The sequence below is a fragment of the Alexandromys fortis genome, unplaced genomic scaffold, assembly GCF_014885135.2.
Source record: "Alexandromys fortis isolate MF-2015 unplaced genomic scaffold, M_Fortis_MF-2015_v1.1 scaffold_37, whole genome shotgun sequence".
Classification (NCBI taxonomy): Eukaryota; Metazoa; Chordata; class Mammalia; order Rodentia; family Cricetidae; genus Alexandromys; species Alexandromys fortis.
The window spans coordinates 265,756-288,958 of record NW_026067914.1 but is presented as its reverse complement, the minus strand read 5'-3'; the positions used below and the strand labels follow the sequence as shown (position 1 = coordinate 288,958).

At 41.0% G+C, this 23,203-nt stretch overlaps 1 protein-coding gene across 6 annotated transcripts in view; it reads left to right on the top strand.

Moving 5' to 3' along the window:
- The window catches only part of Ghr (growth hormone receptor), a 231,504-nt gene that overhangs the window by 126,137 nt on the left and 82,164 nt on the right, over positions 1–23,203 (top strand). The gene's annotated exons all lie outside the window — the stretch shown is intronic.

Genomic DNA, 23,203 nt, shown 5'->3' with positions numbered 1-23,203 from the left:
TTTTTATTTTTTTTATTTTTTGGATAAATGGTTTATAAATAACACGGAAAAGTACAAGGGTCAAAATATTGAATTGTCAGAGACTTGAAATCAGTCATTCTTAACACTGTGCCCAAGGGTCATCTATACCAAAAGAGGGTGGAGCCTGAATAGAAGTGCATCTACTAGTCTTATTTTTTCTTATTAAGTTATTTATATATTCATTAATGTTTTTTAAACAGAATCACCTTTGTCTGGAATACAGTGCATTGAGTATGTAGCTATATTTCAGAAAGAACAAAAAGAAAAAGCACAAGACAATCCATTTAGAAGATTTATACGCTCTGAGGGCTATCCAAGTTGAAATGCTATAGAAATGGGTCTAAGAATCCTATTGAAAAGGCTTCCTTATCTCAACCCATTACTGATGAGTGAGAGGATGGGCTGAAGACAAGGAGAGAAGGAACAAAGGAAGGAAGGGGAGGGAAGGAGAGAGGGAGGGAGGGAGGGAAGGAGGGAGGGAGGGGGGAGGGAGGGAAGAAGATAATCTTAACACGTTTCTGGTGTGGCTGTCTTGACTGTTCCCTGTCAAAGCCAGCAGGGATCTGATTTCTGGTCCAGAACTCCCAAGACTAAAGAGTCAGGGATAGACAGGCAGTGACCATAGTCTTTGAACTTAGTGGTCTAAACTTCTCTGTCTTCCTCCCTGGAACTCTGTACAAGCACAGCCGCTTTATCTTTTGCGTGGTCCCCAGAGCTTTGTTCCTTTCCCTTTTGTATGAGAATATGTATTCTGGGGATGTCTTTCCATTGCTCTTTGTACTTTTTTCTAACCAAAGTATGTGAGGTGCTTGCGCAAGTTGAGCCACATGCTTTCCCCTCAGTCTGAAACCTGAGGTTGTGTTTTCGCCCCACCAACTCTCCATCACTCCACGCTCTGTAGACATCTTTTCTCCTTGCCAGGCGTCTGTGTCCGTCAGAGAGGACAGAGTCTAGCAAACAAAGATTCTTATACTAAAATGTAGATGGTTAAAATGTGGTAATTTTCTTTCTTCTTCAAAGCTTGTTTTCAAAATGAGAATAATGCCTTGAATGAAATCACACTGAAACAGATTCTGCAGGCATCAGGAAGGCTTCTGGAAGAGCACTTACCAGCTGTGGATTGGCCAGTGTCAGGTGGCTATAAGAAGAGGGTTTTTTTTTTTTTAATTTTGTCGCTTTTTGGTTTTGTCAATTTTTGAATTTAGACATAGGATTTCATATTTCCTCCAAACTAAATTGTATTTTGTTCATTGATCAGAGAAAAGAAACTGGAAAGTCTGCACTCTTTCATGACAGAATTAGCATAGTATGTCTTTTATTTCATACCAAAACCTTTAGAAAAACAATTGCAGAACATTTTGACGCCTACGGTGAAGGCCTATGACCGAGAGTCTCCTTGGTTCTGTAATCAATTTCTTAATCATTTTTCATCATCAGTGAATTCATTTAACTTCATGATTATTCAGACCACCATAATATACTTAGTTCACAGCATATAGTAAGTTTCACTGAAATCGAGAAGTATTACATGGCAACACTTCACTAAACAATTGTCCAATAATCCATCCATCTAAGGAAAGGAAGGGCATTTCCTGTCAGGGTTTGTTCTCAGCAGAGCCCTGTGGGCGCCCAGTGACCTGCTGTTTCCCTTCCAGGCACACAGGAACAATCCAACAATCCGTTGTAAAAACGTTGCTCAGAATTCAGGTCAAAGGCATAGGTTTAAGAGCTAACCTTTTATATCAACTTCATCATTGACATATCTCTTCCCTTCTGTCCTTCAAAAGTCAGCAGAAAGCATCAACTTCTCAGTCTGTTTTGATATCCTCAGTGTCTGGGACAAAAACCCATCAGGTCTTGAATAGTTGAACATATCGGTAGCTCTGAAACCGTGCTCCAGAAATCGCTTATCTTGACTTACTCTTCTGTGTTCTCCTCACACGACTGTGCTCAGTAAGAAAACGTTTCTGTTTCCAGGGCTGGGGAGAGATGGCTCCGTGGTTCGCAGTACTTGTTGTTCTAGAGGAGCCAGGTTCAGTTCCTATAGCCACATCAGGTGGCTCACGACAGCCTGTAACCCGGTTCTAGGAGATCTGATGTTACCTGGCCTTCAGTGGCACCTGAACTCACATAGTGCACATAAACCCACATCAGCACACACAAAAACACATAGTCTATATAGCGTGTGTGTAGGAAGGAGAGAGACTTTAGTAGTAACTTGGTCTTTGTCTTCCAGTGTCCTCTGAGTATCTAGGTTATTTGTATAGGATGAGTATCTAGGTTATTTGTATAGGTGAAGTAGCACCCATGTGTAAGGTTTAAGTTAGAAACAAAACAAATCCTTGGGTATTCTTGGATTAAATAATAAGCCTTAAAATTGCAATCTGGATCTAATGGATAAGCAAACCCCAGTGAAACAGAGGCTATTACCTTTGAGTGGGGGAGAGTGGCAATGAGAGAATCAGAGGAAAAGAGGGACAGATGGAGGCAAAACCACTTGCGAAAGACTCTGGGACCGAGTCAATAGGAGGTAATTGGGACGTTGGAGAACAGGAAGGCAACAGTAATGATACGGTTCTCCTGGCCACCAACGTTACTTGGGAGCATGCTGCTGCTCAGCTGGCATCAGCTTAGCTTCGCTAAAGAGGAGGCTGGAGAGGGACGCTGGAAAGGTGAGAATAAACGAGAAACACTCTGCACCCCCACTTTCAGCTGGGCCCGTGCCGTGTGGATCTCCTATTCTGAACACACGCCAAGCTCTTAAGGTAAACACTACTTGAAAGCATGAGATTTCAAATATTGCAAACCTATTCCAGAACAGTCTATCTGCAGCCATTTAGAAACCTAAGACTGGATAGGGAGGAAGAAGAGGAGCTTCTGCGGAGCCAAGTGTTTTAAACTGGTGTTTTCTACCCTGCTCCTAGAGACTTTTTTTTTTTTAATGTTTCTCCCTTCCAGTGAGCTATCTTGTGGCATGGAGAACGCCACCATGTCAGCACATTGGTGGAGATACGAATTAAGACACTGAAACCATCACTCGGTATTCAAGAGCTACTGTCTCCCCAAAAAACGAACACAGATTTTTATCACATATTCAGACTGTAAATACAGGATGAGAAATAGAGTTTCTATTACAATCAATTATTCCAGCACTTTGGTATTTAAATTCCTCTGTGGCAAATGTGACCCTAGGCCAGCATAAAATGAACTAATTATGGCATTAAACAGAGTTATGAATAGCAATCGATACACATTTATTGGGGTTCTAACAGGTGACTGCTAACAGATCTGCAGGTCTGGAAGTAGGTTGTGTGTGCCTAGAATGCTCAGGCAGCCCACAGCCGGAGTGAAATGCCCACTTGAATGAAATCTTCATTCCCTTTTAAATTTCTTTATCCAATTCTGTGTGTTAGGAAGCTGGGCTTGATCCCCCTGGTCTAAACCTAGCAGCTCGTTTTCCAGTTCTGCCCAGGAAAATGCGAGCAGGCGAGAATGCGCTGTTGGCCACCCACTTCACAGTCTCTAGGAGGGAGTGCTGAGAGGAAGCCTTCTGCATTAGGCGAATGCACATTTCTGCAATCAAGAAAAAAAAAAAAAAACACTTGAGTCCAATCTTCTACCCTTAGCTCTAGCTAATGGAAAAGAATGCAAGGAACTCTGGGAGTTGAAGTGGCTTTGGCAGGAGAGGAAACAGCTGTAACCCTGTCAAGGGTTGTCTGTGGGAGTCAGAGCAGCTGCTGACAGTGTCAAGAATGCCTAGAAATGGGGAAGGCGCTTGCAGCCTTTGGTCAAAGCCGCTAGGTTCAGGAAGTGAACTCTCGACCCCATGTGAAGCATCCAGCTTTCATGGACCGCTTTCTGTCGTTCTTCAGACCGATTATCTCTTTTAGAACCAGAAGATAGGATGCTTAAATTTTGAACAGTTCCTCTTTGGTTCACACAAAGATGTGCCTACACAGACACAACCAGAAGGGATGGGAAAAAAAGGAAGGGAGCTTCAAAAACATGGCAAGGGCTGTTCCAGTAAACCTTAGGTATGCTTCAGAGTAAGCCATGCAGTCGAGAAGGTTGCTTTCTGCATCAAAGGCCTTCAAAACTTTTTAAAGCTCCTATCCCATCTCCACGCATTGTGCTTATCCACCCAGTTCAGCAACCACCACTATCTATCCCCTTTGTCTGGCCTTCCCTCTGCAGCTTCCTCACCAGGCTCACCCATCCCAAAATAGCTCCACACCTCACCTTCAAGGCCTTTTAAACCTTAGCTGCTAAGGGGAAAGAGTCGGGCAACCTCTTTATTCTGAAGTCTGATGGCCTGGGAATTCTGAGTTGACAGATAATTCTCTCAAGGGTGAGCACATTTTAAATATGCTTCATCCAAAGGAGTGCTTCTCTAGTGGTAAAATCTATTTTCTCTATGAATGAGAGCTTCTTCCCTTAGGCTCCATAGGTAATTCTCTCTCTCTCTCTCTCTCTCTCTCTCTCTCTCTCTCTCTCTCTCTCTCTTTTTCTCTTCCAATCTGCTCCCATACATACATACAAGGAAAGCCAAGTGACAGGGTTAAAATAAACTGCTTACTCTATTTAGAAAACGGTGGTAGCTCTCCCTGAAGAATGAAATAGTTTCTATGAGTCTCTGTGAAAGGTTAAGTCATTGCCCACTGAAAATCCTGGCTTCTACCCTCAAGATTTTAACATAAATTTGTCATTTAGAAGCAATCAATGATAAGGACATCATTCTTATAAAATGTTGATTAATTATGCAAGCATTATTTATTGTTACCAAATAAACAGATATTGTTAAAATTATTTATGATAACACTGGACTTCAATATTCAACTATGAGATCCCTGCACTGTCATCTTTCAGCTATAAATGGCTGTGTCAATACCCATACCCCTGTTTCCATAGCATCTGAGAAATGGTTTTGTATAACATAGGCAATTAATAAACACTTACTTAAGAGGTAGATAGTTTCGGGCTTTGTTTTGTTTGAATTTCTGTTTTTTTCTTGAGGGTGAGAAATCTGAAGTTGTCTCTTTCAAGTGCTTATGTGAAAATACTAATATCAGACTCCCTATTTTCTCATAATCACATACAGTCAGCTGCTGTGGTAAGCATTTACACAGCTCACCTCTAAGGAAGCCCCAGATTGAGCACTGACCAGCATAAGAACAATGTAGCATGGGTACGGATATTCTGCTTCTCATGTGGGTCTAAAATCTCAGATCCACAAATTTACCTTCCCACAGAGGCCAAGCTGTGTTAAAGGGCCATGGAACAAGTGGCTAGATGGCAGATATTTCCGAAGGCAGTGCCCTGGAATGCAGAGACTGGGGCAGGAATGTGCAGTAAGACCAACGGGACTGCACACATTTCTCATTTGTGGCCCAGTTCCCTTGGCTGGAAATAGATGGAGACTTCAGATACATAGTCTAAATGCTGCTTGCTTCCTTTTGGGTTGAATAGGGCACTGACTGCTCTTGAAGGTCTGAAATGGTGAGGGAATCCTCCTAACTGAGTGCTCAGCTGCCAATTTCTAAAGCGCAGTTTTGAAATTAAAAGGTGAAAAGGGAACAAGTCAATAAGTTTAGTTTTGAATGGGGGACTATGTATAAAATCTACCCACCCACACAGTCATCATATTTGTAGCTGTTCCTTCATAAGGGTATGAAAAGGATCTCTCCAGTACCCAATCTACTTGCTTGATTTGATCTGGAAACTCTTACTGCTGCAATTTTTCTGTATAAATTTATGTGTATAAAACACACATAAATGGTATGTATAGATGTATGTGTATGTATAGACTATACACTTGCCCAATCATATGTATGTAGAGGCCAGAGGTTGACATTGGGGCTAGAAATCTTACTCTATTATGTCTACATTGTTTTTGAGATAGGGTCTCTCACTGACCTCACGATCTCAGCCAGACTGACTGGTCATTAATCCACTCACCTCTGGCCCCCAGTACTGGGATTACAGGCATGTGCCTTTATACTAGCTTTTACGTGGTTCTAGGATCTGAGTTTATGTCCTCATGTTTATTGAACAAACATTTTGCCCACGGAGTTGTCTCCCCAGCTCCTAAATGGCTCCTTATGAAATTTGCCCGCGTTTTGTCAGTACTGAGCTCACCAAAGCATCTCATGTCTACATATATTCTGTCGCTTCCGCCTTCTTCAGTCCTAGACCATGAGTTCTTAAACTTTGTAAATGGCACCCTTATAGCAGCAGGCAAATCTCCTTCTGACACTTTTATTGCCTCAGATGTTAGATGACACTGATAGGTGGCGGGGGTTCTTCACTCCAAGTCACTTCACTCTCGGTGCGATGGATCCCACACTACTTGATGGAGCCGCTGGTTTGGGAAACACAATTTAAACTTGAATGTCATTCACTTTTCCGTTACTTTTTGTCATGTTTCATACACTTTTCCTTTTTTCTTTCCTTTCTTTTTTCTTTTTTCTCCAGCCATGACTAGAAGTAACATTAACATTATTACCAATGTAGTATTTAAAGCCGGATTTATCCTCTTAGTCAGTGGTGTCTTGGTGTCAACTGTGGCTTATCTGTAATCACCTTGGTAACAAAGCCCTCGAGCATTGTGCCTTCCAGAACTTTGTCTAGAATTAGTGTGTACAAAGTGGTCCCTAGAGGTATTTTTGTCTCAGGGTCCCTTCATTTATGCTTTTAAAACTGTCAAAGGTAAAAACAAAAGTTTTGCTTGCATTGACTTTAGTTATTACTATTTACTGTTTTATATGTTACAGCAGAAGATATTAAAATAGTGCATTAGCTGTGAGAGTGATGACATCATTGAATGCCATAAAGCATCTGAAAACTCCAGAGTACTCTTGGGAAAGAAAAATAAAGAGAAAAATGATGTATGATGTTATAATAATACTAATAGTTTGACTTTGTGAACTTGCTAGAATTAAACATTCATGACTCAATCCTTAACATGTGGAATCCAAGACATAAAGTAAACACCAATGGGAGATGCTGAATTCTCACTTAAGAGTGCTCCCAGGGAGAGAGAGAGAGAGAGAGAGAGAGAGAGAGAGAGAGAGAGAGGAGGCGTAAAAGCTGGGATGCACTCGTTAACCACTTGGTTTTGCCTAACCTCTTAGTAAGAAGCCTAGACAGTTGTTACTATGGACTAGCCTTTTTAAAGGGACAGCTCTATAGAATGTGTCACGGCAATCTCAGCAGTGGTTTGGAGCTCACCGCTCCCTTTGAAATGGTCTATGGGTGAAGTGGACCTATTGATGCCTACTGCTGCAGTAAACAGCACTTCTTAGACTCTGGAATGTTCTTCCCTTATGATTGTTGTAAATCTCTTATCTGTTCTTTCTAACTTGCTCTTTGGACAGAGGACTATAAGAGCTGAAAATCCAATTCATATTTTTTTATTGAATAGGGCTCAACAGTGTGGTTTTTATTTGCAGTTTTTCTTGGTATTGCCATCTTCCTTGGAGGTTATTTGTCCGTTGATTTATGGTTCATTATGTACGCTTCTCAATGTGTTTTTTTTTTTTTTGTTTGTTACTCTTCAATGAGACTGAATGAATTAGTGAGAAAGAGACGGGATCCAGTTGAGAGGGTTTGCTCGAGTATCTGGCCTGGTACCAGCGAAGCAGAGTGGCTGTATAATGTTTCATTAATGAAATAGATCTTAAGTGGAGATTAGGAGAGGAAGTGGGTTGATGGAGACGTGGGTGTTCCTTTAGATGAGAGATTGGCTCTAGGGTAAGTGCAGTTGTGGAGTGGGTGAGTGATGTGCTAAGCATGGTAAGGAAATCTGTCTGATTGCAGTACCAGGGATGACTGCCTTATTATCGTTTTGTTTGATTGAAGAGGCAACTGGGTATAAGGCTATGGAGTAGCAGTTACCAATTGAGGCAGGATTCTCATTTCCATTTGTAAATCGGAAGGGAGGAAGTGGACAGTCTGGAGGCCAGTTAGGAGGTGGTTCTGTGGTCTGCAAGGAAGTAGGTGAAAGAACAAACTCAGGTGAAGGTAAGAAGATTAGTCAGGTGTTAGCTCATTGATTTCATCTTAATTTCCTACAGCGGCGACTTATTGGCTGCTCACCAGTTCTGCCTTAGTCATTGTGCGGGATATTCTGGCTTAGCATCTGTGGTTGTATACCAGCACCTCTCCTTGGTATGATAAAGAGACTGGACTCCACAGTTCAAGATGAACAGAACTGATCACCTGTAACATTGAGATAGAAAGCTCCCATGGTCCTTTGTAGGAATCTATCTCCTTTTGTTGGATGCCATCTTGTAGAAAGGTGAATCTTGAATAAATTAGTTCTTAGCTCGTGACTTTCTAATGTCATTTTAATGGTGTCTGCTAACCGGTTCAATTTCAGCCTTTAATGCCTATGAGTTTGACTGTGAAGTGATTTAGGACAAAGCAGAGGCTGGGTTTGAGTGGCTGAATGAGCTCTGGGAGCAGGGGGCAGACCGTTCACTCAAGGCTAGTGAATGAGGACTGTTTCAGTGGTGCGTTGCTCAATAGCTCAAGACTTAACTATTGGGTGGGCCTCCTGCAGCATTTGCTGGTTTCCATAGTGTCCCACCTTGCCAACATGACTAAAAGTAAATTTGGGTGTGGTCCACCACTACGTGGTATTTTCAGCCATTAGACATCATAGACAAAAATAACTTCAAAAGCACACATAAGAACTAAATTTGGTAAATTGAGTGTGGGTTGTTCGATTTGTAAGAATCACTTTGCTTTCAATGGAATTGAATTTTAAGTGGATATAGAGTAGTACTGAATGAAGTCTGTGTTTAGTCAGTACCTCAGGAGATTACTGAAGGTATAACTGCTAGGTAATTTGAACTGGTGAGAACCAGCCTCTCATACTACTAAGAAGAAAGCCTAGTTCCAGAAGCGTTTGGTTGTTTTTTTTTTTTTTTTCAAGAAAGGCATCAATACTGATGTTTTTAGGTCCAAACACCAGGATTCAGAAAACACCAAGTCTCGGGTGCTAGAACTACCATCAAATGCTTCCAAACGGCCAGCAAAAAGGTCACCCTGACAGAATTATGAACTGACCTCCGTAGCTTCCTGGGGTTCAGATTCCAGTATCCTTGGGTATCAGCCAGCATCATTTCCAGGTACTAGAAGGCCCAACTTTCTGCACTTTCCAAGAGGCTGGGAAGCACTGAGGGTAGAATATCTTCGTCAGAAGACATCTGAAAACCTTCCAGTTCCCCTTCCCAGCACTAAGTGAAAAGTCCAGAGGCATATTTACCAGGGACTCTACCACCTGTGCAGGATTTCCCGAGGAACTTTCGAGACAACATGGAATTTTATCTTGGAAGGATTCAAATAGAAGACAGTCAGGATGAAGAAAGCAGGGGTCTGTGTATGGGGGGGGGGGGGGGGGGAATGATCATAGCTCAGAAGCAGACCAAAGAAAAGTTCAGAGAAGAAAAAGAAACGTTCCCAAATTAGATCGTTAACGATGTCTAGCAATGAAATCGCATCTTTAATAATGTGTAGAGTCCACTGACCCAGCAGCTGTGACGTGCAGAGCTATGAGAGGGAAACATTCCTGGCAAAGGAAGCAAGCAAGACAGAGTGTAGGAACGTGAAGGACAGAGTATTTAGGAATCGTTCAGTGACATCCTGGATACCTTGGTAATGAACCAAGAGAAGTTAGAAATAAGAATAGTTAGGTTAGTTAGGGAATTTTGCGTCATTCTAGGGAATTTCTTCTTCTCTTTTCAGCCATAGAGAGTCCTTACACTGAGGAGAGTTTTGTTCTTGAGGAAATTAGGAAAACATCTCCAGATCCCACTCCCTTAGCGGAACATGATTGAAGTTTCTGCATTGATACTTGGGCAGCTGATATTGCTTAAGGCTGTCTCTTGGTTCGATTAGCCTTGACTGAACAGGACTTGTTTGTAACTTGTTCTTCAAGGCGATGAGGTCATAGCTCATAAACCTGTCAAAGAAAGCAAATAAATTAGGTCTTCATGATGACCATCACCAATATATGTAATCATAACAAAAGTTACTCTCCCTTTTTCCGAAGAGAAAATTTAAAAAGTGGTGTGCCTTTAATCAATAGAATTAAAATGTGATTATTGAAATAAATGTCATTGCCCAGGTTAAAAGATATATAAGACCCTGAAACTTTCATTAAGTCTGCATATTAAATTTACGATATACTCCTTTTTCCTTATGGTTCTAGATTTTCTTTCTTATCATTAAGAAAGCTATGCGTACAGGTTAGTATATTTGAAAAGATACATATTTCTTTATAAGAAATAACCAGCTACTTGAAAAGATCTTAACCAGAAAAAAAATTAAGTAGACATGTCAATGGGATTTAGAAATAAGTGAGAAATGTGAAAAACATCTGCAGACAGGCACTTCTCAAGAGAGCCCTACTTCATTTAAAACTTAAATTATAGAGCATTGTTTCATAGCTCTGTGAGAAGAAAAAGCCCTTGCAAGTCCAGCTCCTTTGCATAACCATCATGAGGGGCAGTGGACAAAGTTATTCTGTAAGAGATAAACAGCGTTGGTGCAGCCTTGGTCAGTGAGTCAGAGACCTTGGAAGAAATGACTTGTTGAGACAGGTTAAACTCAGCTCCTTGACTCCAGCCTCATCTCAAGCTTGCTGCAAGATGTCATATCAGGCTGAAACTGGAAAAGTCAGCCAACTTTCAAATGTTCTGCTGGAATTGGCCCCCAGGGCCTGTGGACCAGAGAGATCTTATCATTGGGGTCACAAATACAGGCTCCTGAGCCAAGTCCAGGACACAGGTGTGTTTTGTTTGGCTCATACAGAATTTTTTTTAATGAAGTTGAATTAAGTATTGCTTAAAATTTGAAGTATTAACAATAAAGTGACATTCTCTTCTTTGCTTTTTCTTTGACTAATTGGACCAGCTTTGGTCTGGATTCTTTAAACTGTTGGCTAGAGCTAAGTAGCTGATACCCCCTTTAAGTGAGGAAAGTGTTCTGGTCTTTTCCACAACCCCTTTCCCTAGATACTGTGGGCATACTTAAACACTGGTTAGCGAGTCTTGTACCAGCTCTTCCCTCACACCAGGATAGTCCCAGAGCTTGAAGCCACAAGGCGAGGCTCTAAACTTTCAGTTGCAGGCTTGTGGAAAGGCTGAGAACGTCCCAGGGAAAAGAGTAGGAAGGCAGTTTGGAGAATAGGGCACTTAGAGATGGTCTGATGGCTTTCTTATCGGCTAACATGGAAGTACTATTGAAAGGTAAGAGAAAATTGTCCCAGATGGGGTATTCCAGGAAATTGGACTCTGAGATGGAAATTAGCATGTGTTTATTAACAAGTGTCTTTGGGATTGGTGCATGGAAGATAAACTGAACAACTGCGAGCAAACCTCAGATGTCTCCATAAAGCACTCTGGAGCCATGAAGTACCCTTGTGATGTTTTCTCTAGGTCCAAGATGGAGAGCCGTTCTATTCAACTGCTTGGCACATTAAACATAGGGAGAAACTTGCCATCAAGAGTGGCTGTCATTTACCACTGGAGCAATTTCTCAAGAGCATGGGAAATTAAAAGCTAAGCCTAGAGTACCTCCAATACCAACAAACCTTCTTAAAGAGGCTCTAGATAGCACATTAGAGTGGCCACATGGCCAGGAGCTGTACTAGAGACAACATATTAATATCAAAACAACCCCAAAATGTTGATGGACTTTCCTTTCTGCCACCAGCTCCATATAATGACTTGGAAATTTCTTATTAATTATGAAAGCTTGGCCTTTAGCTTACATTTGTCTCAACTGGATCTTAGAACTTAAATTAATCCATTTATATTAATCTCCATGTCACATGGTGTTACCTCTCTTTCATCTTGAACCTCCTGTTTCTTCTCTGTGTCTCCTGGTGTCTCCTCATCTCTTCTTCCCAGAGTCCTCTCTGTGCCTAGAAGTCCCACCTGTACCTCCTGTCTAGTTATTGGCCATTTCGTTCTTTATTAAACCAATCAGAAGGTGCATTGGCAAAGACACATCTTCACAGTGTACAAAAAGATTATTCCACGACACCAGAAGCATTGGCATGACCCTACCCTTCAGTGTGCCCCAGGCTATACTCAAACTCTCTGAACTGCTTCTTAACAAAGCAAACTCCAGTCCAAAAGATAGCAATGTTGCTGGTTCAGTCTCCATCCATACAACACTGACTTGTTTTCAAAACACCATCTTCATCCTCACTTGGTGCTTTCCCCTGTTGCTATTCTGTGCCCATCCTTGACATCTATCCTTAATATGCCTAGTAACCTCAGAAAGGACTATATTTTGAGAAAGACTGGAACCTTCTTCTGTACAAAACCTACAGTTCTGCTGAGTTTGCCACACAATGAATCATGATGTGCCCTTAAACCATGGCTTATATAATTGTTAGTGTAATATTTATTTTACATTTTTATTTCATTTTTAATCTATTTGTGATGTCATCAAAGTTATAAAAATCATACTCCAGAGTTTTAGAGATAATGGCTCCCCAGGGATTTTATGACCTTGTCTCATTAATAGATATATTTTTCTAAGTGGTTATCAAGTACTTGTCCCAAATAAGAAACTAAATTCAAAACACATCATAAGCTTATTATTTTTCCAAAGTCTCATTAAATTATCAGTGCAAATGGAATTTTCCTATTACTTCCCTGCCTCTCTCATCCCTGACATGATTAACATCATTAATTGCTGAAGTTGACTCTGATTTATTTCAATTTGCTGTCAGATTAAGGAGTATAATTCATTTGTCCATAGGTGTCAGACACTAAAGGACCTGCTACTATTTCCATGGCACTGGTTCTTCTCTTCCGTGCCTCCCACTCAGTCATTCATTCATCTCGTAAACATTGATGTAATACTATATATAAATACTACCCGCCATTGTCATAAAGATGTTCAGAGCCAAATTTCTCCTTCTCTAGCCTGAGAATTTTAAATATATAAAAAGAAAGAGAAAAGGCGACCAATTTGAGAATATAAAAATAAATCTTGCCGGAATAAAAACTTAAACAATTTCTCCTATATGTAATTTATTTGGTGGACTATATTTTCTTTAATTGACATTTTTTAGTCAGAGTCTCACTATGTAGTCCTAGTTGGCCTGTAACCTATGTATAAATCAGGGTGGCCTTAAATTCACAGAATTCTGCCCATCTCCGCCTCCTAAGTACTGAAATTAAAAGCATGTGTCACTAGGCCTGTTTGTATTTCCTTAATTATTTGTTTTATTATACATATTATGTATAATGTATATATACGATGCATACATGAGAGGCTTATAGTTAATAAAGTCAAACAAATTACTCTCTCCTTATTCACCTTCTAGTAAGGAAAATCTCTTAGCAAATTTCCAGTGTAAAATATATTAATGTGTGTGTGCACACAAAAACACACGCGTGCATGCTCACATGTATTCGTTCATGCCATAATGCACATGCCGAGGTCAAGGGGCCGTTTGTAGGAGTCATCCTCTCCTTAAGCCACATGAGTCCTGGGATTTAGTCTCTTAACCTAACTTTTGAGGAACTTCTCTGCTGATTTGTTTTAAAGCCATTATTATGTGCTTCTGATCCTTTATTTCTGCTTATAGTTGTTTTTTTATATTTTCTATCTTGGTTGAAATCACATTTATCCATACAATTCTCTCTTGACATGGGGGAGGACCTTTTGGCACATATTTTAAATTCTCTGCTGGATAAGTTATTCATCATTTCCCTAAGGAAATCTATGGTCAATGTCCATAGATTTACTGTGCTACTTTTTTGGAACATAATTTTTTTTATTTCTTCATTTTCCTTGACTGCTATCTGTTTAGTTTGGGCATATAAGATAAAACAATTCTCAAACTTGTCAGCCTGGCTGTACAGTAAGTGAATCTCACTGATAAAACTAGACAGAAATTCTCGGGACCACTCAGACTTGTTCTGTTCATTCAAATCAGCATTTTAACTTTTGGTGCCCCTCATTGGTCCCCCGAGGTAGAGAAGATCAAAGTTTCTCCATTGAAAAGCAACTGGAATAGAGAGGTATATATAGTCCACTTCACTCTCTCATCCAAAAAAGTCAGCAGCTGGAGTCACACACACACCCTTCGCTAAGCCAAGAAGAGGCTGTGTGGCAGATGTCCCCACCTGCTTTTACAGCACACATGTTATAAGCCCCTCAGAACTCCTTCTGTCACTCCCGGGGCCTCTGAATGGAGTCTATCTGCTCTCAGGGACAAGTGGGCTTACTGAAGGCTGGATTCTCTCTTTGAAGCCAGCTAGAGGAAGGAGCTATGATGGGACATGGCCACATGCCTGTTCAGCCTCTCACAGTTGTTTTCTCTGTCAGCCCCCAAGTGCAGGCTAATAAGAAGCCTGACCTATGGGCAAGAGCTGGTATAGCTATGACTTTAGGTGTGCAGTCAGTCACCTTCCATGGGAAAAGTAGGAGCTGTGTTTTTTGCCTGCTTGCCCTGTGCTGAGCAGACAGAAGACCTGCTGGCATATTCTCGCAACTACTTAAACCCAGCTGTTTGTTCTCTGTGCTCCTGGGGCAATCGTGAATACCAAGCTCCAGTTGTTCCCAGACCTGGGCTATTTAGAAATCAGTCCCTTAAGTGGAAGCTGGAAGAGTTGGGTATTTAAAGTACGGGCAAATTCCATCCAAGGAGAAGCTGAGAAATTGTTTGTGTCCCTGAAGTGAACTGGGAAATTGGGGCTTTCTTCAAAATTGTAAGGTACCGTGCCCAGGGTGGTATTTTTGTTTTGCTTTGTTTTGTTTTGCTAAAGGCTGAGAAAGATATAGCCACCAAAAGACTCAGTTGCTCTTATTATAAGAGAACATAGTCTAATCGGAAATTTTTAATGTATGCATATAAAATAACATCAAAATAACAAGGCAGCATGGTCCATTGCTAATATTGTGACAGGATATAAATGAGGATAGGACTTCAAACACTGAAAAGGATCCCAGGAGATAATAATGTTAGGGAAACATGCATGAAAACAAAAGTGCTTTATCTGGGCATGGAAAATGTGACTTGAATTTCAAATGACAAAAAAGAGGGCTATCCCAGTAATGGTCACAGTAATAAGAACAGGGAACATAATTGAGGGACGAGCAGAAGCCTCACGTTGGCAAAACTAATAGTGTTCTCCTGAGAATTCCGGGGGTTGAGAGCGGACACTTCCACTTACTTTGAAGATTTCTGAGAATGTGAGAATGGCAGAAATCTTTATTATTTTACAGTTAGGTTTATTAACTTTCTTAATTATACCTTGCGATTACTCAAACTGCCTACAAGCAACCTACAAGAGCCACAGGAGTTGGAATTCCAGTCTGAACTTGGATATCTCCGTTGTCTGGCAGTGGGATGTGTGTAAATCCCTTCATCTTGACTTTCTACTCATCGATCTGACTGCTATTGTAGCCATCAAATTATACTAGAGAAAATGAAAATCCTGTCCTAATTATAAGAATACAAACTCAGCATTTTCCTTTGCTTTCCACCCAACCATAAATATGTAAATTCTCTTAGAATAAAAGATAATATGGTATTCACTTTTATAACATGGATTTAGACTTGTTTACTAACTAAAAGGTAATTGTTTATCAGTGCATTTTACACTGTAAACAGCAATGGTCAGGTTTCCATAAAATTTATTAGCAAGCTCCAGCTACTGGCTTATTTAATGCAATTTTCTGGAGCAGAAGCACAAACTATCACTTATATTATAAAGATTCTTTCACTTAGAGGAAAGATAAGCATTTTGTGACTAACAGAGACATAAGTAGGTGTTTATTGATCAAAATATAAAGTGTATTTCCTTTGTGGATTGATATATATATATACATCAAATATATAGATATAGATATATATTTGAAAATCGCTGGTTGTCATGTAGTATCCAGTACAAAGCACTAAGTCCTCATCTTATGAACCCTTGGGTTTGACCAAAAATGATACATTTCAGAGGGAAGTTGCATTATGTAAATAAAGCAAGGTTATGATGAAATGAGGCATGGTAGCATGTGTTCTGAAGTTTTCCCTAACATCTGTTGCTGAAATTCTGCTTTCACTTCTACTTCCCAAGTGGGAATCGGTACAGTCAGCGTGGTGCTGCCGTTAATAACTGAGTAGAGGAAGCAAATGGTTGCTTTACTTTCATCAAATCCTGCATGCACTTAGCCCACGCCTCAGCTTGTGCAAGGAGCCATCAAAGCCACAGGAGATTTTTATTTGACTTTTCTTTCTTAAAAGCTTACTCTAACGCTTCATGAATAGCTTACGTTAAAAATAACTCCACCATTGAGTGTTAGGCGTCTTCGAAGTGTGAAGAGATCAATACTTGGCAATAGTATTGTAAAATAGCATTCAGACAGTATTTGAATCAAGTGAATCAAATTCTAGATTCCAGTGCTGAAAGTTATCTTAAACATGTCTATTCATGAAGCATCTTAGTTAGAGTCTTTGAGCAAGAACATCCCAGTGAAAGTCCCCTGATGTTTTGATGTCTCATACAGACAGATTCTGAGACAAGGAACAAAGCAGATATTGTTACCAAGTTCTAAAACTTGAGCAATGTATTATCATCCCACGCTTCATTTCCTTTCAGCTCTTAAATTGCTTGGTTTTAAATACTACCAATCGGCATTTATGGAATCAAAAATTCAACTCAACTCTCTTTATCAGTCTGGGTCTAGGAAGGAAAAGATGGAAAATGCAAAGGACCTGGCTGAGAACACACACACAAGCACATGCACGTACACATGCATACACACACACACATTCACACACACACACACATGCACACTCACACTGATATTATTAGCTTACAGAAAGGTTGGGAGAATTAAGAAAATCAGCCTGCAATAGTGAACGTTGCTAACAGTTAGGTGAACACTCTCCCATCTCCAGATCTGATAGAGCACAGCAATTCAGAGACTTGATAAAACTCTGGGCAGTGCAAAGAGAGCCATCATGAAGGAGCATCGTGTTTTCCAGAATCAGAGACAGTTGTGGGCCTGCAGACGCCTAGCAATAGGTCCCAGTGGCTAAACTCAACTGACAGTGAGGAAGCCTAGAGCTCTGGGTGATGCTGTCCTCAGAGACCAGTCTCCTGCATCACAAACCAGGGTACAGAAGGATAAAAAATGGAGCTAGGACAGCAAATGGGGAGAAACTAGAAGACTTGATGCATGAATTATTATTTTTCATGTCACATAGGGTAGCCCAGTTTCCTTCCATTGTTTTCGGTTGAAGCCCTCACGCTCTCTTACTTAAGTCAGCCTGTTAGCAAATCCCTCAGTGTGCTCAAAGAAGAATGGGGGAAAGATACATTAGTGAATCCCCTGGATAACTTGTCCATTGGTTCATTAAATACTTAATTGAAGGAAAAAACTACGAATATACTTAAACCATTTTTCAAATGTCTATCTAAATGATCAGTGATTATACCTGGCTTCGCAGTTTGACTTTGATGGGAAGCATAGTCTGAGGTGCAGTTGTGTTTAACATGGTTCACTAAAGGCAAACAGTTGTTCCAGGACAGCCAGGCTACACAGAGAAACCCTGTCTGGACAAAAACAAAAACAAACGAACAAAAGGCAAAAGGCTCTTAAGAGAGATTTTGATTAGTAATGGTCCCACTTTCAAATTCCCATCCAGCATCCACCTTGAATGATACAGCCAGATTTAATTGGCAGTCAGTTACTGAGACTTGGATGTAGACTGTGCCAGGAAGAACCATGAACTCAGGCAGGTGACTCTACAGCTGAGACAATCTTTAAGTGACTTAAGATTCTTAAAGCAATGCTTCCTTCCTAAAGGTGAAATTTGGGTAAATATCACAGAGCCCATTATACCTTCTGCATTAGTCAGGCTTCTGTAGAGGAACAGAACTGATAGAATGAACACATGCGAAGGGGATTTATTAGAATGGTTTCCAGGCTGTGCTTCAAGTAGTCCAATGGTGGCTGTCTACCAATGGAAAGTTCAAGGATCCAGTAGTTGTTCATTCCAGAGGTTGGATGTCTCAGCTGGCCTTAAGTATACATAGGAATCCCAAAGAAACAGACCCTAATGCCAGTAAAACCATGAGCTTGCTAGAGAGAACAAGAGCAAGCAGGCAAGAGAGAGCAAGTTTCCTTCTTGCATGTCCTCTATATAAGTTCCCAGCAGAAGTGGCCCAGATTAAAAGTGGGTCTTCTTACCTCAAAGATCCAAATTAGAAGTGGGTCTTCCCACTTCAAATGATTGAATTAAGAAAAAAATCCTTCACCGGTATCCCCAGACATTTTTTTACTTTTAGTTAATTCCATATGTAGTCATGCTGACAACTAAGAAGAGCCATCACAAGTCCACCCCTTGTCAGTTTGACACACAATCATATCTCCTTATGACAGGCTTAATTTGCAAATGAAAACAATAGTTAGGTCACAATTATGCCCACCATGGCATCACTATCCCTTGTACAACTGCAAATGTGTTTAAAAAATTTAGAATAAGTGGCAATGTCTATTGAGGGACATTCCTTTAGTACCTCAAATATGATAACCACTGATAGTCTCTTAATTGATGTTGCATTGCATAATGAGACACTGAGGAAAGAAAACACAAATATCTGTACTTACACATTCTCAACAAAATATGACAAACACTCATATCAGTTACAGTCCTTATTTCTGAAACTGATCAAGTGGACTTAGCTGCTAACTATAATTTCCTTCCTTTACTACCCATTCTATATTTCCTCCCCCCTCAGCAAACACCTCCGCAGATCTTGGACCTTTCTTGGGGGAATGACCCATACCTTCATTCCTGCAGGGTCTGTGCCTAGATTAGGTTGTCATAGTTTCCCATTGACTTTAATCAATGAAGTGATGACACCAAGAGATGCCCTAAAGGATCTCCTGCTTACCAATCATAATCTTTCTTCCCTCCATTGTAGAGAAGCCATCCAGTTCTCCCTTGGTAATCTAGATGAATCAACCCTCCTAACAGCGCTATTCCTCTCTTAGCCTGTTAGCTTTAAGGTATAGGAAGCCCGCAGTGGCCAAGGAAATGTCTGAGCTTCCAGTTCCGTGGATTGTTTATGTCTCCTGACAGGAGTACTTCCCACTCTGGAATCAAAACTTCTAGGCCAGCAGAACTTAAGTCATGGCAACAGGAAGCAAAAATTTTCTAGTGGGTTATTAGGCATAATTATGAGTGGAATTATTCTCTTTTCAGCCCCTTGTTTACTGGACCTGTGGATCCTGGCTGTGGGGGAAGCCATATCATATATTAATCACTCAGAGCTTATATGGCCTTCTGGAGAACCCTACCCCAGCCCTCCGTGCTGTTTCCACCTACGTGGCGCCATAATTGTGTCTTCAAAAGGCCATTGCATTTTTCTCTCAGGCCGGCTGCTTCAGGGTGGTGGTGCGGGGAACATGATAAGACCAGTGGATTCCACGATAACGGGCCCACTGCCACACATCTCTGGCTATGAAGTGAGTTCTTTGGTCAGAAACAACACTGTGTGGAATGCAATGGTGGCGAGATAGGCATTCTGGAAGTCGACAGATGGTGGTTTTGGTAGAAGTATTATGTGTAGGAAAGGAGACTCCATAGCCAGAATAAGTATTTACTTTAGTAAGGACAGAACATTCTCCTTTCTAGGGAGGATGTGGTTCAACATGCCAGCAAGTCACTGACCGCTCACCCCAGGGAATGGTGCCCCATCTGGGGCATAACTCTGTTGTTGGCACGTCTGGCACTCAGCAGCAGCTGGAGCTGTCTTACCCTTGCTTATTGGAAGTCTCTACAGTCGAGTCCATGTATACCCCATGTCTGCCACCAAGGCCAGTTTGTTCATGGGTTCATTGGGCAATGACAGAATGGCTTAGGAAGAGGCTGACTGCCTTCAGAATGGATCGTGCTATCTAGTTGATTATTGAGCTCCTCTTCAGCTGATGTCACCTTTTGATGAGCATTTCCATGGGACACAAGTGTCTTCATAATCTCCCCCCATTTGGAGAGATCTAGCCACAAACTTCTTTTCCAGACGTGTTGCGCACCATTTTCCAGTAGTGCTCTTTCAGTCCCTGGCCATTTAGCCAATCTATTGGCCACAGCCCATGAGTCAGTGAACAATCACACATCTGACCATTTCTCCTTTCTAACAAATATATAATTGGGTGTACTGCCCAAAGTTCTTCCCACTGTGACAAAGACCCTTCACTGGTGTCTTGCAAGGTTGTCCCAGAAAGGCGTTTAATTTAGATACAGCTCTCCACTTCTTGGTGGTGCCTGCATCACATACAGAACTGTCAGTAACCCAGGCCTTAGTCTTCTCTTCCCCAGTCAGCCAATCACAGGGTATATCCTAGGAAGCCTCTTTCCAGTAACATATTTTCCTTAGATGTTTTAGAAAATAAATTTCTCTAGGTTTTGAAAAGGTTATCTCCTTTCAAAAGGGTAGAGCATTAGTGTTTGTTAGGAATCGGGATAGCCCCCAGGGCGTAACCCTCCCACACATTTAAAAAAAATACATTTAAGTATAGTAATTTGTCATCCTGTGGGTGAGCTCTGGAGGTTCTGTTTGCTCGGAGCTCTCACTGGCAAATATTAATCTCTTCCAGCTCCCAGAAATGCCTAGAAGCCAAATGAGAAAAGTTGACTTAAATGAAACTGTTCATGAATTATTTTTTGTATTGCTCGTTTTTGTGCAAGAGGAGGCCAATAACAGTCTCCTGTTGTTTCTATTGCTTTCTATGGATTCTGAAAAGGATATTAAAAAATTATAAAGAATACTAAACTGTTCGAGAGAGACCACTTCAATTTTGTCTATCTTCTGTTGCTATAACAATATCTCAGAGAAGTGCATTTATGAAAATTCTGGAAGCAGACAGAGGTTCTGAGATCAGGTGTCTCTGTCTGGTGGGGGTCTTGGCATGGCTCTGACTTCCCACAGATGAGCTTACAAATGAGAGGACTGTATCTCTGTGTGGAAGAGATAAAACACAAAGGGTAGTTAGAGAAAGAGAATTTCTGAATAAAGACAGCCAAAATGCACAGGTGTAATACACAAATTTAAAGATAGCAAATTTAAAGATTGTTCAAGAGGACAATGAAAAGTAAAAGAAAAGACTCTGAATGATGAGACCAGCCATGCTATTCCAGCGCCAGACATCCCACCCCCACCCATTGGCATGAACACCACTGGCATGGAGTTAACGTGAGTGTGAACCCCTCCAAGTCCTTGAGACTCTCCCAGTGTGTGAACTCCATTCATAGAAGAAAAACAAGGCCAGTTGCTCATAAAGCCATAGTACGGTGCTCTCTGGTCTCCTCTGCAGTCAGCAAGTTCTTAACAAATAGAAATTACTTTGTTTAGTCAAAATGTTGTGATCCTAAGAATATTAGGTTTGGTTGTTGTGCTAGCTTGGACTTTCTGAGATGTGAACCTGCAGGATACTTACTGGGGTATTAGGTATCTGACGGATTTATTAGGAGAAATGCCTGGGAGGGAAAAGGTGGAGAGCTATAGGAGAATGGGCTGCAAATTCAATCTCTATGCAGTAGAAAAAAAAACAGAATAAAAAGAAAAAGAAGGCTAAAAGAAAGGGAAGAGGAAGAGATGGAAAGTCTTAGCAGAGATATGCTAAGAAAACTTCATCAAGCTTGACAGCCTTCATATCAAAGTCAGTGGAGAGAAGACTCTTGAGTCTCCTGGGATTGGTCTTGTCTTGGTCTCTATCATGACAAGTCACTGGATGAATGACCTTAGAGGGTGGAAGCTTTTCCTTAGCCACAGGAGACCTAAGACATACATTTTTCTTGACTACTGAGATATGAGAACTTGTTTGGGGCAATGGACTTGCCAGTTGATTTGGAGAAGTCCTGATGAAGTCAGTTAGTTATGTGGCATCTAGTGGGCAGTTTGTGCTTGTGAATGTTTTCAGTGCCTTGGCCCTTGCCTTTAGATACAGTACACCTCGGTTTGGTTGTTATAGCCCCATTGGTCCGTGGACGTACACAATTGTTTTAACTTATGTTTGAAAGATATAGCTATTGGGCTGGAGAGATGACTCAGCAGTTAAGAGCATTGCCTGCTCTTCTAAAGGTCCGGAGTTCAGTTCCCGGCAACCACATGGTGGCTCACAACCATCTGTAATGAGGTCTAGTGCCCTCTTCTGGCCTACAGGCATACATGTAGAAAGAATGTTGTAGACATAATAAATAAATAAATAAATATTTTAAAAAAAGAAAGATATAGCTATTGCATCTTAATTCTTAAACAATCAAGTTTACTAGCCTAGAGGTCAAAGTACCTATAATCCACACATCATTCCACTTTAATGTTATGGCATTTGCCCTGTGTTCCAACTACTTTGCCATTCCCCAACTCGTACTTATCTGATATTGGCTTCTTTGCTCATACTGTTCTTTCCTATTGTAATTAGTCAATCAACATACATTCCCTGTGCCCTTTCCAGGGCCAAGCACTGTACTTAGACCTGAGTGTGTGCCCCAAAGCGAGACAAATGTCACCTCGGCCTTTGGGGATTTTGAATGTACTAAAGGAGCAACTGTCAGTCCACAAGTTGTGTGGATCCACACAAAAAAGTAGAACAGGGTACTTCACAGACTAGCAGAGAAAGGTTGGTTTTTTGTGATCGGGAAAGAATATGGGTGATGAAGGGATAGTTACATAAGAGCAGAAGCCCTCCTGATACAAATTCCATCATCTTCAAAATATCGCCATGATCTCCCACGGTCTCCTTTCTTCATTAAACGCGACCATCTTAGTCTGTTATTATGCACATTTTGTACAACACATGTGTATGCATAAACATGCTCTTGTGTTTGTCTATTATATTGTACAACCTTGGAATGTTCGATACCTGTATGATTCGCCTCTGAATCTTATATGACATTTAGGATGACACTATCTGCTAACCTGCAGCAAACACTCATCACATTATTAACTACTGTCCTACTCTGTGCAGTGGCTCTTCTGGCACTTGAATGTAGAAGGAATGAGAGATTGCGTGCGAGAGGGGCAAGTAGCATTGCATGTAAGAGAGAGCTTCTATTGCCACCTTCCCCAGGCCACTTCCGCTGAGGATCTTAACCCTCAGGATGGGATTCTGTATGGGTATCATCTGTTCGGTAATCTGTCATAGCACA